Source organism: Staurois parvus, unplaced genomic scaffold, assembly GCF_062004578.1.
Source record: "Staurois parvus isolate SC_StPar_1 unplaced genomic scaffold, SC_StPar_1.0 ptg001130l, whole genome shotgun sequence".
In the NCBI taxonomy this organism is placed as follows: domain Eukaryota; kingdom Metazoa; phylum Chordata; class Amphibia; order Anura; family Ranidae; genus Staurois; species Staurois parvus.
In genome coordinates, this window is record NW_028318926.1 from 1,483,007 (window position 1) to 1,498,727 (window position 15,721).

The 15,721-nt window shown below is 49.1% G+C and overlaps 10 non-coding genes across 10 annotated transcripts; all 10 read right to left on the bottom strand.

The window, feature by feature from the left end:
- Window positions 1-478: 478 nt before the first annotated feature.
- Window positions 479-549, bottom strand: TRNAG-GCC (transfer RNA glycine (anticodon GCC)). The gene has a single exon. It is a non-coding gene; the product is annotated as a tRNA-Gly (tRNA).
- A 1,624-nt stretch (window positions 550-2,173) lies between these two features.
- TRNAA-AGC (transfer RNA alanine (anticodon AGC)) lies at window positions 2,174-2,246 on the bottom strand. Its single transcript has one exon. It is a non-coding gene; the product is annotated as a tRNA-Ala (tRNA).
- An 889-nt stretch (window positions 2,247-3,135) lies between these two features.
- On the bottom strand, window positions 3,136-3,206 carry TRNAG-GCC (transfer RNA glycine (anticodon GCC)). The gene has a single exon. It is a non-coding gene; the product is annotated as a tRNA-Gly (tRNA).
- Window positions 3,207-5,792: 2,586 nt separating this feature from the next.
- Window positions 5,793-5,863, bottom strand: TRNAG-GCC (transfer RNA glycine (anticodon GCC)). Its single transcript has one exon. It is a non-coding gene; the product is annotated as a tRNA-Gly (tRNA).
- A 2,586-nt stretch (window positions 5,864-8,449) lies between these two features.
- Window positions 8,450-8,520, bottom strand: TRNAG-GCC (transfer RNA glycine (anticodon GCC)). The gene has a single exon. It is a non-coding gene; the product is annotated as a tRNA-Gly (tRNA).
- A 1,624-nt stretch (window positions 8,521-10,144) lies between these two features.
- On the bottom strand, window positions 10,145-10,217 carry TRNAA-AGC (transfer RNA alanine (anticodon AGC)). Its single transcript has one exon. It is a non-coding gene; the product is annotated as a tRNA-Ala (tRNA).
- Window positions 10,218-11,106: 889 nt separating this feature from the next.
- TRNAG-GCC (transfer RNA glycine (anticodon GCC)) lies at window positions 11,107-11,177 on the bottom strand. The gene has a single exon. It is a non-coding gene; the product is annotated as a tRNA-Gly (tRNA).
- A 1,624-nt stretch (window positions 11,178-12,801) lies between these two features.
- On the bottom strand, window positions 12,802-12,874 carry TRNAA-AGC (transfer RNA alanine (anticodon AGC)). The gene has a single exon. It is a non-coding gene; the product is annotated as a tRNA-Ala (tRNA).
- Window positions 12,875-13,763: 889 nt separating this feature from the next.
- On the bottom strand, window positions 13,764-13,834 carry TRNAG-GCC (transfer RNA glycine (anticodon GCC)). The gene has a single exon. It is a non-coding gene; the product is annotated as a tRNA-Gly (tRNA).
- A 1,624-nt stretch (window positions 13,835-15,458) lies between these two features.
- On the bottom strand, window positions 15,459-15,531 carry TRNAA-AGC (transfer RNA alanine (anticodon AGC)). Its single transcript has one exon. It is a non-coding gene; the product is annotated as a tRNA-Ala (tRNA).
- Window positions 15,532-15,721: the final 190 nt, after the last annotated feature.

Sequence of the window (15,721 nt, forward strand, 5' to 3'; positions counted from 1 at the left end):
GAACACCTACCACGTTAGATAGCTATATCTCCAGGCACCTCCCCGTGTCAGCATTGATGGGTTAGGCTGTGGCCGCTAGACACCAAGACAGCCTCCATTTTCCCAATTTCAAAGGTTTTCACTCTTCCTCCACAGAGGTCCCTTTTTTCTTTCCTGAGACTTTGGACAGCAGAATCCCTTGGGAAGAAGCTCCTTCTCCAGCCAGTAGCGAGGGTTCTGGTGTTATCCATGGAACCCTTGGTGGCAGAGTGGCACCTCCAAGCATGTCCGTGGGCGACTAACAACCATTTCCTTCGGTATGGCCCCATGGCTTTCCATGATGTCATTTGAAGGAGGTGGTTTCAAAAAGGCTCACACCGACTAGCAGGTTCTAGACAATACACATGAGCCTTGACACCTTCCAAGGTACTGGATATCTGGGGGCGGCGGGATACTGAGCTACCTGTGAGGCGATAGCTGGATAGAAAGTGAGCATAATTGCATTGGCCGGGAATCGAACCCGGGCCTCCCGCGTGGCAGGCGAGAATTCTACCACTGAACCACCAATGCTCTTTGGCAGGACACATGTGGCTTCCCTGGCCTGACAGGTGCTAAAAGGTGCTGCTTTAGGCCATGGTAACCATCTCTGTGAATACATTCAGATGTGGGTCAAGTCCACCCAAAGACATGCCTTTCTTCAGCCGTACACACCACCACTGTGAACATGTAGGACAGCCCATTGCGTCTTTGAGGCTAGAAAGCCTTTCCATTGGAGAAGAAAAGCCCCAAGACTGGGCCAGAGCTTTTTCTAAGTACCTTTGACTTGGGGTTGACTTGTCAAAATCAATGTCAGTGCCTATTAATCTACCTTGCGACTTTGCCGGATGGACCCACTCCCCATTCACATCCGTAGGAGATCTTTAGAGGGGCTCCACATTGGCCTGATGTGAGACTCTGCAAAGTCAATAGGAGCTGCCTGAAACAGAGAGGAACCGATCTTTTCCCATGAAAGCCTTCTATAAGCAGAATGTGGAAAGTGGCCGTGGAGCGGCAGGCGAGGTTGCCTCCCAGCCAAAGAATTTCCTGAAGTTTTTGTCCCGTAGGACCGGTAGCATATTACATCCTCCTATTTTTGCTGGGTCTTCCGGCCTGGAGCAGAGTGGCGCAGCGGAAGCATGCTGGGCCCATAACCCAGAGGTCGATGGATCGAAACCATCCTCTGCTAAGTTGACCTTTTTCTCTGGCAATCTCTCTTTCTTTGCTTAGGCAAAGGGCTTTCTTTCACCCAGAAAATGCTTTGATTAATCGGGGAGCACACCGCAGACAGCCCGGCAACAAACCCAGCCCTCAATGCGCCAAGTCCCCTACACGTGCTGTCTTTCAGCTCTTTGCTTTCACTTGTCTAATCTGTCCATCCTAAGACAAAACTCATACAATATTCCAACAGTCTGAACTGTGGAATTCATTGATCTATTCATAGATTTCTTGAGGGAGATTGTTGATAAATATTTCTGTCCCAAACAGAGGATCTTCTCCAACCCAGTCTGCACGAGGGCCACCATATTTCCTCTGACCATTGACCTGTACCGGGTTAATATGACATCTTTCCATCCACTCCGCAAGGGAAGATTTATTGTCTTTATACAGAGTTGTAATCCAAGCCTCGCTCTCAGCGTTCATCGCGTTGTTGTCCATCATTGGAGAATGATCTGCTCTCTCCATGGGCCCTAATCAGTGGGCAGAAGGCTAGCCCCTAGTTCCCTCCAAAAGCCCTGTTCTGGTTGGGTCTGTGACACTTCTGTGTCAAGGAAGTGGGACGTGATTGTGGTGATAAAACCAGTGGAAACCTCTCAGCTTCTACATGGCACTTGCACTTTTTGCACTAATGGAATATTGTCTCTTGGCCATGGAAGGCTGGCCGTGCTTTGGGTAATAGATTGCTTTGGTCCAACACTGCCTTGCGCGACTTCTGGCAGGCAAAGCAAGCACTTTATGCTTTGTGTTAGTCCTTCTGTGTCAATTTATGGGCTGAAGCCACATCTGCCCGAGAGTGTCAACGCCATGGCACATGTTACGAGGATGACTCCTGCTTGGCCTTTTGACTAGAGAGGCGAGGCTTTTCCCACAGCGCTCAGTGCCGAGCCTGAAGAAAAAAAAAATCCAAAGCAGGTCACCCCACGTGAGGGCTTTCCTTTGGAGGATGCGGGCATTGATCCCGCTACCTCTCGCATGCTAAGCGAGCGCTCTACCACTTGAGCTAATCCCCCTTGGCTCCGGTGCTTTCTTTGCGCTCTCATTGATCACTGCTCTCTTATGTGCTACGCGGCATAAAGTCCACCATCTGTTTTGTGTAACTGTGTTTCATTCAGCACAGCACAATGCAGCATCCCAGTGCTATATACCACCTGCCAGCAATCAACTCCTTCACTGCCACCAACAATTGCCTCTCTCACTAGCACTGTTGCCAGAGATGCAATCTTCAAGCGCAAAGGATTAAAAATCACCTTTTTACCCCGTACGCTGCTTATTGACATGACACATTAGGTCTACATTCCACAGACTCAAAGCATAGATATATTTCCTCATTTTTTACTACTTGCAGCTTCACATTTAAATGCTGTATATACATCTAAGATCACCCAGAATGCAATCTGGAAACCAACCATCAGATGGCATCAGAACACCTACCACGTTAGATAGCTATATCTCCAGGCACCTCCCCGTGTCAGCATTGATGGGTTAGGCTGTGGCCGCTAGATACCAAGACAGCCTCCATTTTCCCAATTTCAAAGGTTTTCACTCTTCCTCCACAGAGGTCCCTTTTTTCTTTCCTGAGACTTTGGACAGCAGAATCCCTTGGGAAGAAGCTCCTTCTCCAGCCAGTAGCGAGGGTTCTGGTGTTATCCATGGAACCCTTGGTGGCAGAGTGGCACCTCCAAGCATGTCCGTGGGCGACTAACAACCATTTCCTTCGGTATGGCCCCATGGCTTTCCATGATGTCATTTGAAGGAGGTGGTTTCAAAAAGGCTCACACCGACTAGCAGGTTCTAGACAATACACATGAGCCTTGACACCTTCCAAGGTACTGGATATCTGGGGGCGGCGGGATACTGAGCTACCTGTGAGGCGATAGCTGGATAGAAAGTGAGCATAATTGCATTGGCCGGGAATCGAACCCGGGCCTCCCGCGTGGCAGGCGAGAATTCTACCACTGAACCACCAATGCTCTTTGGCAGGACACATGTGGCTTCCCTGGCCTGACAGGTGCTAAAAGGTGCTGCTTTAGGCCATGGTAACCATCTCTGTGAATACATTCAGATGTGGGTCAAGTCCACCCAAAGACATGCCTTTCTTCAGCCGTACACACCACCACTGTGAACATGTAGGACAGCCCATTGCGTCTTTGAGGCTAGAAAGCCTTTCCATTGGAGAAGAAAAGCCCCAAGGCTGGGCCAGAGCTTTTTCTAAGTACCTTTGACTTGGGGTTGACTTGTCAAAATCAATGTCAGTGCCTATTAATCTACCTTGCGACTTTGCCGGATGGACCCACTCCCCATTCACATCCGTAGGAGATCTTTAGAGGGGCTCCACATTGGCCTGATGTGAGACTCTGCAAAGTCAATAGGAGCTGCCTGAAACAGAGAGGAACCGATCTTTTCCCATGAAAGCCTTCTATAAGCAGAATGTGGAAAGTGGCCGTGGAGCGGCAGGCGAGGTTGCCTCCCAGCCAAAGAATTTCCTGAAGTTTTTGTCCCGTAGGACCGGTAGCATATTACATCCTCCTATTTTTGCTGGGTCTTCCGGCCTGGAGCAGAGTGGCGCAGCGGAAGCGTGCTGGGCCCATAACCCAGAGGTCGATGGATCAAAACCATCCTCTGCTAAGTTGACCTTTTTCTCTGGCAATCTCTCTTTCTTTGCTTAGGCAAAGGGCTTTCTTTCACCCAGAAAATGCTTTGATTAATCGGGGAGCACACCGCAGACAGCCCGGCAACAAACCCAGCCCTCAATGCGCCAAGTCCCCTACACGTGCTGTCTTTCAGCTCTTTGCTTTCACTTGTCTAATCTGTCCATCCTAAGACAAAACTCATACAATATTCCAACAGTCTGAACTGTGGAATTCATTGATCTATTCATAGATTTCTTGAGGGAGATTGTTGATAAATATTTCTGTCCCAAACAGAGGATCTTCTCCAACCCAGTCTGCACGAGGGCCACCATATTTCCTCTGACCATTGACCTGTACCGGGTTAATATGACATCTTTCCATCCACTCCGCAAGGGAAGATTTATTGTCTTTATACAGAGTTGTAATCCAAGCCTCGCTCTCAGCGTTCATCGCGTTGTTGTCCATCATTGGAGAATGATCTGCTCTCTCCATGGGCCCTAATCAGTGGGCAGAAGGCTAGCCCCTAGTTCCCTCCAAAAGCCCTGTTCTGGTTGGGTCTGTGACACTTCTGTGTCAAGGAAGTGGGACGTGATTGTGGTGATAAAACCAGTGGAAACCTCTCAGCTTCTACATGGCACTTGCACTTTTTGCACTAATGGAATATTGTCTCTTGGCCATGGAAGGCTGGCCGTGCTTTGGGTAATAGATTGCTTTGGTCCAACACTGCCTTGCGCGACTTCTGGCAGGCAAAGCAAGCACTTTATGCTTTGTGTTAGTCCTTCTGTGTCAATTTATGGGCTGAAGCCACATCTGCCCGAGAGTGTCAACGCCATGGCACATGTTACGAGGATGACTCCTGCTTGGCCTTTTGACTAGAGAGGCGAGGCTTTTCCCACAGCGCTCAGTGCCGAGCCTGAAGAAAAAAAAAATCCAAAGCAGGTCACCCCACGTGAGGGCTTTCCTTTGGAGGATGCGGGCATTGATCCCGCTACCTCTTGCATGCTAAGCGAGCGCTCTACCACTTGAGCTAATCCCCCTTGGCTCCGGTGCTTTCTTTGCGCTCTCGTTGATCACTGCTCTCTTATGTGCTACGCGGCATAAAGTCCACCATCTGTTTTGTGTAACTGTGTTTCATTCAGCACAGCACAATGCAGCATCCCAGTGCTATATACCACCTGCCAGCAATCAACTCCTTCACTGCCACCAACAATTGCCTCTCTCACTAGCACTGTTGCCAGAGATGCAATCTTCAAGCGCAAAGGATTAAAAATCACCTTTTTACCCCGTACGCTGCTTATTGACATGACACATTAGGTCTACATTCCACAGACTCAAAGCATAGATATATTTCCTCATTTTTTACTACTTGCAGCTTCACATTTAAATGCTGTATATACATCTAAGATCACCCAGAATGCAATCTGGAAACCAACCATCAGATGGCATCAGAACACCTACCACGTTAGATAGCTATATCTCCAGGCACCTCCCCGTGTCAGCATTGATGGGTTAGGCTGTGGCCGCTAGATACCAAGACAGCCTCCATTTTCCCAATTTCAAAGGTTTTCACTCTTCCTCCACAGAGGTCCCTTTTTTCTTTCCTGAGACTTTGGACAGCAGAATCCCTTGGGAAGAAGCTCCTTCTCCAGCCAGTAGCGAGGGTTCTGGTGTTATCCATGGAACCCTTGGTGGCAGAGTGGCACCTCCAAGCATGTCCGTGGGCGACTAACAACCATTTCCTTCGGTATGGCCCCATGGCTTTCCATGATGTCATTTGAAGGAGGTGGTTTCAAAAAGGCTCACACCGACTAGCAGGTTCTAGACAATACACATGAGCCTTGACACCTTCCAAGGTACTGGATATCTGGGGGCGGCGGGATACTGAGCTACCTGTGAGGCGATAGCTGGATAGAAAGTGAGCATAATTGCATTGGCCGGGAATCGAACCCGGGCCTCCCGCGTGGCAGGCGAGAATTCTACCACTGAACCACCAATGCTCTTTGGCAGGACACATGTGGCTTCCCTGGCCTGACAGGTGCTAAAAGGTGCTGCTTTAGGCCATGGTAACCATCTCTGTGAATACATTCAGATGTGGGTCAAGTCCACCCAAAGACATGCCTTTCTTCAGCCGTACACACCACCACTGTGAACATGTAGGACAGCCCATTGCGTCTTTGAGGCTAGAAAGCCTTTCCATTGGAGAAGAAAAGCCCCAAGACTGGGCCAGAGCTTTTTCTAAGTACCTTTGACTTGGGGTTGACTTGTCAAAATCAATGTCAGTGCCTATTAATCTACCTTGCGACTTTGCCGGATGGACCCACTCCCCATTCACATCCGTAGGAGATCTTTAGAGGGGCTCCACATTGGCCTGATGTGAGACTCTGCAAAGTCAATAGGAGCTGCCTGAAACAGAGAGGAACCGATCTTTTCCCATGAAAGCCTTCTATAAGCAGAATGTGGAAAGTGGCCGTGGAGCGGCAGGCGAGGTTGCCTCCCAGCCAAAGAATTTCCTGAAGTTTTTGTCCCGTAGGACCGGTAGCATATTACATCCTCCTATTTTTGCTGGGTCTTCCGGCCTGGAGCAGAGTGGCGCAGCGGAAGCGTGCTGGGCCCATAACCCAGAGGTCGATGGATCGAAACCATCCTCTGCTAAGTTGACCTTTTTCTCTGGCAATCTCTCTTTCTTTGCTTAGGCAAAGGGCTTTCTTTCACCCAGAAAATGCTTTGATTAATCGGGGAGCACACCGCAGACAGCCCGGCAACAAACCCAGCCCTCAATGCGCCAAGTCCCCTACACGTGCTGTCTTTCAGCTCTTTGCTTTCACTTGTCTAATCTGTCCATCCTAAGACAAAACTCATACAATATTCCAACAGTCTGAACTGTGGAATTCATTGATCTATTCATAGATTTCTTGAGGGAGATTGTTGATAAATATTTCTGTCCCAAACAGAGGATCTTCTCCAACCCAGTCTGCACGAGGGCCACCATATTTCCTCTGACCATTGACCTGTACCGGGTTAATATGACATCTTTCCATCCACTCCGCAAGGGAAGATTTATTGTCTTTATACAGAGTTGTAATCCAAGCCTCGCTCTCAGCGTTCATCGCGTTGTTGTCCATCATTGGAGAATGATCTGCTCTCTCCATGGGCCCTAATCAGTGGGCAGAAGGCTAGCCCCTAGTTCCCTCCAAAAGCCCTGTTCTGGTTGGGTCTGTGACACTTCTGTGTCAAGGAAGTGGGACGTGATTGTGGTGATAAAACCAGTGGAAACCTCTCAGCTTCTACATGGCACTTGCACTTTTTGCACTAATGGAATATTGTCTCTTGGCCATGGAAGGCTGGCCGTGCTTTGGGTAATAGATTGCTTTGGTCCAACACTGCCTTGCGCGACTTCTGGCAGGCAAAGCAAGCACTTTATGCTTTGTGTTAGTCCTTCTGTGTCAATTTATGGGCTGAAGCCACATCTGCCCGAGAGTGTCAACGCCATGGCACATGTTACGAGGATGACTCCTGCTTGGCCTTTTGACTAGAGAGGTGAGGCTTTTCCCACAGCGCTCAGTGCCGAGCCTGAAGAAAAAAAAAATCCAAAGCAGGTCACCCCACGTGAGGGATTTCCTTTGGAGGATGCGGGCATTGATCCCGTTACCTCTCGCATGCTAAGCGAGCGCTCTACCACTTGAGCTAATCCCCCTTGGCTCCGGTGCTTTCTTTGCGCTCTCGTTGATCACTGCTCTCTTATGTGCTACGCGGCATAAAGTCCACCATCTGTTTTGTGTAACTGTGTTTCATTCAGCACAGCACAATGCAGCATCCCAGTGCTATATACCACCTGCCAGCAATCAACTCCTTCACTGCCACCAACAATTGCCTCACTCACTAGCACTGTTGCCAGAGATGCAATCTTCAAGCGCAAAGGATTAAAAATCACCTTTTTACCCCGTACGCTGCTTATTGACATGACACATTAGGTCTACATTCCACAGACTCAAAGCATAGATATATTTCCTCATTTTTTACTACTTGCAGCTTCACATTTAAATGCTGTATATACATCTAAGATCACCCAGAATGCAATCTGGAAACCAACCATCAGATGGCATCAGAACACCTACCACGTTAGATAGCTATATCTCCAGGCACCTCCCCGTGTCAGCATTGATGGGTTAGGCTGTGGCCGCTAGATACCAAGACAGCCTCCATTTTCCCAATTTCAAAGGTTTTCACTCTTCCTCCACAGAGGTCCCTTTTTTCTTTCCTGAGACTTTGGACAGCAGAATCCCTTGGGAAGAAGCTCCTTCTCCAGCCAGTAGCGAGGGTTCTGGTGTTATCCATGGAACCCTTGGTGGCAGAGTGGCACCTCCAAGCATGTCCGTGGGCGACTAACAACCATTTCCTTCGGTATGGCCCCATGGCTTTCCATGATGTCATTTGAAGGAGGTGGTTTCAAAAAGGCTCACACCGACTAGCAGGTTCTAGACAATACACATGAGCCTTGACACCTTCCAAGGTACTGGATATCTGGGGGCGGCGGGATACTGAGCTACCTGTGAGGCGATAGCTGGATAGAAAGTGAGCATAATTGCATTGGCCGGGAATCGAACCCGGGCCTCCCGCGTGGCAGGCGAGAATTCTACCACTGAACCACCAATGCTCTTTGGCAGGACACATGTGGCTTCCCTGGCCTGACAGGTGCTAAAAGGTGCTGCTTTAGGCCATGGTAACCATCTCTGTGAATACATTCAGATGTGGGTCAAGTCCACCCAAAGACATGCCTTTCTTCAGCCGTACACACCACCACTGTGAACATGTAGGACAGCCCATTGCGTCTTTGAGGCTAGAAAGCCTTTCCATTGGAGAAGAAAAGCCCCAAGACTGGGCCAGAGCTTTTTCTAAGTACCTTTGACTTGGGGTTGACTTGTCAAAATCAATGTCAGTGCCTATTAATCTACCTTGCGACTTTGCCGGATGGACCCACTCCCCATTCACATCCGTAGGAGATCTTTAGAGGGGCTCCACATTGGCCTGATGTGAGACTCTGCAAAGTCAATAGGAGCTGCCTGAAACAGAGAGGAACCGATCTTTTCCCATGAAAGCCTTCTATAAGCAGAATGTGGAAAGTGGCCGTGGAGCGGCAGGCGAGGTTGCCTCCCAGCCAAAGAATTTCCTGAAGTTTTTGTCCCGTAGGACCGGTAGCATATTACATCCTCCTATTTTTGCTGGGTCTTCCGGCCTGGAGCAGAGTGGCGCAGCGGAAGCGTGCTGGGCCCATAACCCAGAGGTCGATGGATCGAAACCATCCTCTGCTAAGTTGACCTTTTTCTCTGGCAATCTCTCTTTCTTTGCTTAGGCAAAGGGCTTTCTTTCACCCAGAAAATGCTTTGATTAATCGGGGAGCACACCGCAGACAGCCCGGCAACAAACCCAGCCCTCAATGCGCCAAGTCCCCTACACGTGCTGTCTTTCAGCTCTTTGCTTTCACTTGTCTAATCTGTCCATCCTAAGACAAAACTCATACAATATTCCAACAGTCTGAACTGTGGAATTCATTGATCTATTCATAGATTTCTTGAGGGAGATTGTTGATAAATATTTCTGTCCCAAACAGAGGATCTTCTCCAACCCAGTCTGCACGAGGGCCACCATATTTCCTCTGACCATTGACCTGTACCGGGTTAATATGACATCTTTCCATCCACTCCGCAAGGGAAGATTTATTGTCTTTATACAGAGTTGTAATCCAAGCCTCGCTCTCAGCGTTCATCGCGTTGTTGTCCATCATTGGAGAATGATCTGCTCTCTCCATGGGCCCTAATCAGTGGGCAGAAGGCTAGCCCCTAGTTCCCTCCAAAAGCCCTGTTCTGGTTGGGTCTGTGACACTTCTGTGTCAAGGAAGTGGGACGTGATTGTGGTGATAAAACCAGTGGAAACCTCTCAGCTTCTACATGGCACTTGCACTTTTTGCACTAATGGAATATTGTCTCTTGGCCATGGAAGGCTGGCCGTGCTTTGGGTAATAGATTGCTTTGGTCCAACACTGCCTTGCGCGACTTCTGGCAGGCAAAGCAAGCACTTTATGCTTTGTGTTAGTCCTTCTGTGTCAATTTATGGGCTGAAGCCACATCTGCCCGAGAGTGTCAACGCCATGGCACATGTTACGAGGATGACTCCTGCTTGGCCTTTTGACTAGAGAGGCGAGGCTTTTCCCACAGCGCTCAGTGCCGAGCCTGAAGAAAAAAAAAATCCAAAGCAGGTCACTCCACGTGAGGGCTTTCCTTTGGAGGATGCGGGGATTGATCCCGCTACCTCTCGCATGCTAAGCGAGCGCTCTACCACTTGAGCTAATCCCCCTTGGCTCCGGTGCTTTCTTTGCGCTCTCGTTGATCACTGCTCTCTTATGTGCTACGCGGCATAAAGTCCACCATCTGTTTTGTGTAACTGTGTTTCATTCAGCACAGCACAATGCAGCATCCCAGTGCTATATACCACCTGCCAGCAATCAACTCCTTCACTGCCACCAACAATTGCCTCTCTCACTAGCACTGTTGCCAGAGATGCAATCTTCAAGCGCAAAGGATTAAAAATCACCTTTTTACCCCGTACGCTGCTTATTGACATGACACATTAGGTCTACATTCCACAGACTCAAAGCATAGATATATTTCCTCATTTTTTACTACTTGCAGCTTCACATTTAAATGCTGTATATACATCTAAGATCACCCAGAATGCAATCTGGAAACCAACCATCAGATGGCATCAGAACACCTACCACGTTAGATAGCTATATCTCCAGGCACCTCCCCGTGTCAGCATTGATGGGTTAGGCTGTGGCCGCTAGATACCAAGACAGCCTCCATTTTCCCAATTTCAAAGGTTTTCACTCTTCCTCCACAGAGGTCCCTTTTTTCTTTCCTGAGACTTTGGACAGCAGAATCCCTTGGGAAGAAGCTCCTTCTCCAGCCAGTAGCGAGGGTTCTGGTGTTATCCATGGAACCCTTGGTGGCAGAGTGGCACCTCCAAGCATGTCCGTGGGCGACTAACAACCATTTCCTTCGGTATGGCCCCATGGCTTTCCATGATGTCATTTGAAGGAGGTGGTTTCAAAAAGGCTCACACCGACTAGCAGGTTCTAGACAATACACATGAGCCTTGACACCTTCCAAGGTACTGGATATCTGGGGGCGGCGGGATACTGAGCTACCTGTGAGGCGATAGCTGGATAGAAAGTGAGCATAATTGCATTGGCCGGGAATCGAACCCGGGCCTCCCGCGTGGCAGGCGAGAATTCTACCACTGAACCACCAATGCTCTTTGGCAGGACACATGTGGCTTCCCTGGCCTGACAGGTGCTAAAAGGTGCTGCTTTAGGCCATGGTAACCATCTCTGTGAATACATTCAGATGTGGGTCAAGTCCACCCAAAGACATGCCTTTCTTCAGCCGTACACACCACCACTGTGAACATGTAGGACAGCCCATTGCGTCTTTGAGGCTAGAAAGCCTTTCCATTGGAGAAGAAAAGCCCCAAGACTGGGCCAGAGCTTTTTCTAAGTACCTTTGACTTGGGGTTGACTTGTCAAAATCAATGTCAGTGCCTATTAATCTACCTTGCGACTTTGCCGGATGGACCCACTCCCCATTCACATCCGTAGGAGATCTTTAGAGGGGCTCCACATTGGCCTGATGTGAGACTCTGCAAAGTCAATAGGAGCTGCCTGAAACAGAGAGGAACCGATCTTTTCCCATGAAAGCCTTCTATAAGCAGAATGTGGAAAGTGGCCGTGGAGCGGCAGGCGAGGTTGCCTCCCAGCCAAAGAATTTCCTGAAGTTTTTGTCCCGTAGGACCGGTAGCATATTACATCCTCCTATTTTTGCTGGGTCTTCCGGCCTGGAGCAGAGTGGTGCAGCGGAAGCGTGCTGGGCCCATAACCCAGAGGTCGATGGATCGAAACCATCCTCTGCTAAGTTGACCTTTTTCTCTGGCAATCTCTCTTTCTTTGCTTAGGCAAAGGGCTTTCTTTCACCCAGAAAATGCTTTGATTAATCGGGGAGCACACCGCAGACAGCCCGGCAACAAACCCAGCCCTCAATGCGCCAAGTTCCCTACACGTGCTGTCTTTCAGCTCTTTGCTTTCACTTGTCTAATCTGTCCATCCTAAGACAAAACTCATACAATATTCCAACAGTCTGAACTGTGGAATTCATTGATCTATTCATAGATTTCTTGAGGGAGATTGTTGATAAATATTTCTGTCCCAAACAGAGGATCTTCTCCAACCCAGTCTGCACGAGGGCCACCATATTTCCTCTGACCATTGACCTGTACCGGGTTAATATGACATCTTTCCATCCACTCCGCAAGGGAAGATTTATTGTCTTTATACAGAGTTGTAATCCAAGCCTCGCTCTCAGCGTTCATCGCGTTGTTGTCCATCATTGGAGAATGATCTGCTCTCTCCATGGGCCCTAATCAGTGGGCAGAAGGCTAGCCCCTAGTTCCCTCCAAAAGCCCTGTTCTGGTTGGGTCTGTGACACTTCTGTGTCAAGGAAGTGGGACGTGATTGTGGTGATAAAACCAGTGGAAACCTCTCAGCTTCTACATGGCACTTGCACTTTTTGCACTAATGGAATATTGTCTCTTGGCCATGGAAGGCTGGCCGTGCTTTGGGTAATAGATTGCTTTGGTCCAACACTGCCTTGCGCGACTTCTGGCAGGCAAAGCAAGCACTTTATGCTTTGTGTTAGTCCTTCTGTGTCAATTTATGGGCTGAAGCCACATCTGCCCGAGAGTGTCAACGCCATGGCACATGTTACGAGGATGACTCCTGCTTGGCCTTTTGACTAGAGAGGCGAGGCTTTTCCCACAGCGCTCAGTGCCGAGCCTGAAGAAAAAAAAAATCCAAAGCAGGTCACCCCACGTGAGGGCTTTCCTTTGGAGGATGCGGGCATTGATCCCGCTACCTCTCGCATGCTAAGCGAGCGCTCTACCACTTGAGCTAATCCCCCTTGGCTCCGGTGCTTTCTTTGTGCTCTCGTTGATCACTGCTCTCTTATGTGCTACGCGGCATAAAGTCCACCATCTGTTTTGTGTAACTGTGTTTCATTCAGCACAGCACAATGCAGCATCCCAGTGCTATATACCACCTGCCAGCAATCAACTCCTTCACTGCCACCAACAATTGCCTCTCTCACTAGCACTGTTGCCAGAGATGCAATCTTCAAGCGCAAAGGATTAAAAATCACCTTTTTACCCCGTACGCTGCTTATTGACATGACACATTAGGTCTACATTCCACAGACTCAAAGCATAGATATATTTCCTCATTTTTTACTACTTGCAGCTTCACATTTAAATGCTGTATATACATCTAAGATCACCCAGAATGCAATCTGGAAACCAACCATCAGATGGCATCAGAACACCTACCACGTTAGATAGCTATATCTCCAGGCACCTCCCCGTGTCAGCATTGATGGGTTAGGCTGTGGCCGCTAGATACCAAGACAGCCTCCATTTTCCCAATTTCAAAGGTTTTCACTCTTCCTCCACAGAGGTCCCTTTTTTCTTTCCTGAGACTTTGGACAGCAGAATCCCTTGGGAAGAAGCTCCTTCTCCAGCCAGTAGCGAGGGTTCTGGTGTTATCCATGGAACCCTTGGTGGCAGAGTGGCACCTCCAAGCATGTCCGTGGGCGACTAACAACCATTTCCTTCGGTATGGCCCCATGGCTTTCCATGATGTCATTTGAAGGAGGTGGTTTCAAAAAGGCTCACACCGACTAGCAGGTTCTAGACAATACACATGAGCCTTGACACCTTCCAAGGTACTGGATATCTGGGGGCGGCGGGATACTGAGCTACCTGTGAGGCGATAGCTGGATAGAAAGTGAGCATAATTGCATTGGCCGGGAATCGAACCCGGGCCTCCCGCGTGGCAGGCGAGAATTCTACCACTGAACCACCAATGCTCTTTGGCAGGACACATGTGGCTTCCCTGGCCTGACAGGTGCTAAAAGGTGCTGCTTTAGGCCATGGTAACCATCTCTGTGAATACATTCAGATGTGGGTCAAGTCCACCCAAAGACATGCCTTTCTTCAGCCGTACACACCACCACTGTGAACATGTAGGACAGCCCATTGCGTCTTTGAGGCTAGAAAGCCTTTCCATTGGAGAAGAAAAGCCCCAAGACTGGGCCAGAGCTTTTTCTAAGTACCTTTGACTTGGGGTTGACTTGTCAAAATCAATGTCAGTGCCTATTAATCTACCTTGCGACTTTGCCGGATGGACCCACTCCCCATTCACATCCGTAGGAGATCTTTAGAGGGGCTCCACATTGGCCTGATGTGAGACTCTGCAAAGTCAATAGGAGCTGCCTGAAACAGAGAGGAACCGATCTTTTCCCATGAAAGCCTTCTATAAGCAGAATGTGGAAAGTGGCCGTGGAGCGGCAGGCGAGGTTGCCTCCCAGCCAAAGAATTTCCTGAAGTTTTTGTCCCGTAGGACCGGTAGCATATTACATCCTCCTATTTTTGCTGGGTCTTCCGGCCTGGAGCAGAGTGGCGCAGCGGAAGCGTGCTGGGCCCATAACCCAGAGGTCGATGGATCGAAACCATCCTCTGCTAAGTTGACCTTTTTCTCTGGCAATCTCTCTTTCTTTGCTTAGGCAAAGGGCTTTCTTTCACCCAGAAAATGCTTTGATTAATCGGGGAGCACACCGCAGACAGCCCGGCAACAAACCCAGCCCTCAATGCGCCAAGTCCCCTACACGTGCTGTCTTTCAGCTCTTTGCTTTCACTTGTCTAATCTGTCCATCCTAAGACAAAACTCATACAATATTCCAACAGTCTGAACTGTGGAATTCATTGATCTATTCATAGATTTCTTGAGGGAGATTGTTGATAAATATTTCTGTCCCAAACAGAGGATCTTCTCCAACCCAGTCTGCACGAGGGCCACCATATTTCCTCTGACCATTGACCTGTACCGGGTTAATATGACATCTTTCCATCCACTCCGCAAGGGAAGATTTATTGTCTTTATACAGAGTTGTAATCCAAGCCTCGCTCTCAGCGTTCATCGCGTTGTTGTCCATCATTGGAGAATGATCTGCTCTCTCCATGGGCCCTAATCAGTGGGCAGAAGGCTAGCCCCTAGTTCCCTCCAAAAGCCCTGTTCTGGTTGGGTCTGTGACACTTCTGTGTCAAGGAAGTGGGACGTGATTGTGGTGATAAAACCAGTGGAAACCTCTCAGCTTCTACATGGCACTTGCACTTTTTGCACTAATGGAATATTGTCTCTTGGCCATGGAAGGCTGGCCGTGCTTTGGGTAATAGATTGCTTTGGTCCAACACTGCCTTGCGCGACTTCTGGCAGGCAAAGCAAGCACTTTATGCTTTGTGTTAGTCCTTCTGTGTCAATTTATGGGCTGAAGCCACATCTGCCCGAGAGTGTCAACGCCATGGCACATGTTACGAGGATGACTCCTGCTTGGCCTTTTGACTAGAGAGGCGAGGCTTTTCCCACAGCGCTCAGTGCCGAGCCTGAAGAAAAAAAAAATCCAAAGCAGGTCACCCCACGTGAGGGCTTTCCTTTGGAGGATGCGGGCATTGATCCCGCTACCTCTCGCATGCTAAGCGAGCGCTCTACCACTTGAGCTAATCCCCCTTGGCTCCGGTGCTTTCTTTGCGCTCTCGTTGATCACTGCTCTCTTATGTGCTACGCGGCATAAAGTCCACCATCTGTTTTGTGTAACTGTGTTTCATTCAGCACAGCACAATGCAGCATCCCAGTGCTATATACCACCTGCCAGCAATCAACTCCTTCACTGCCACCAACAATTGCCTCTCTCACTAGC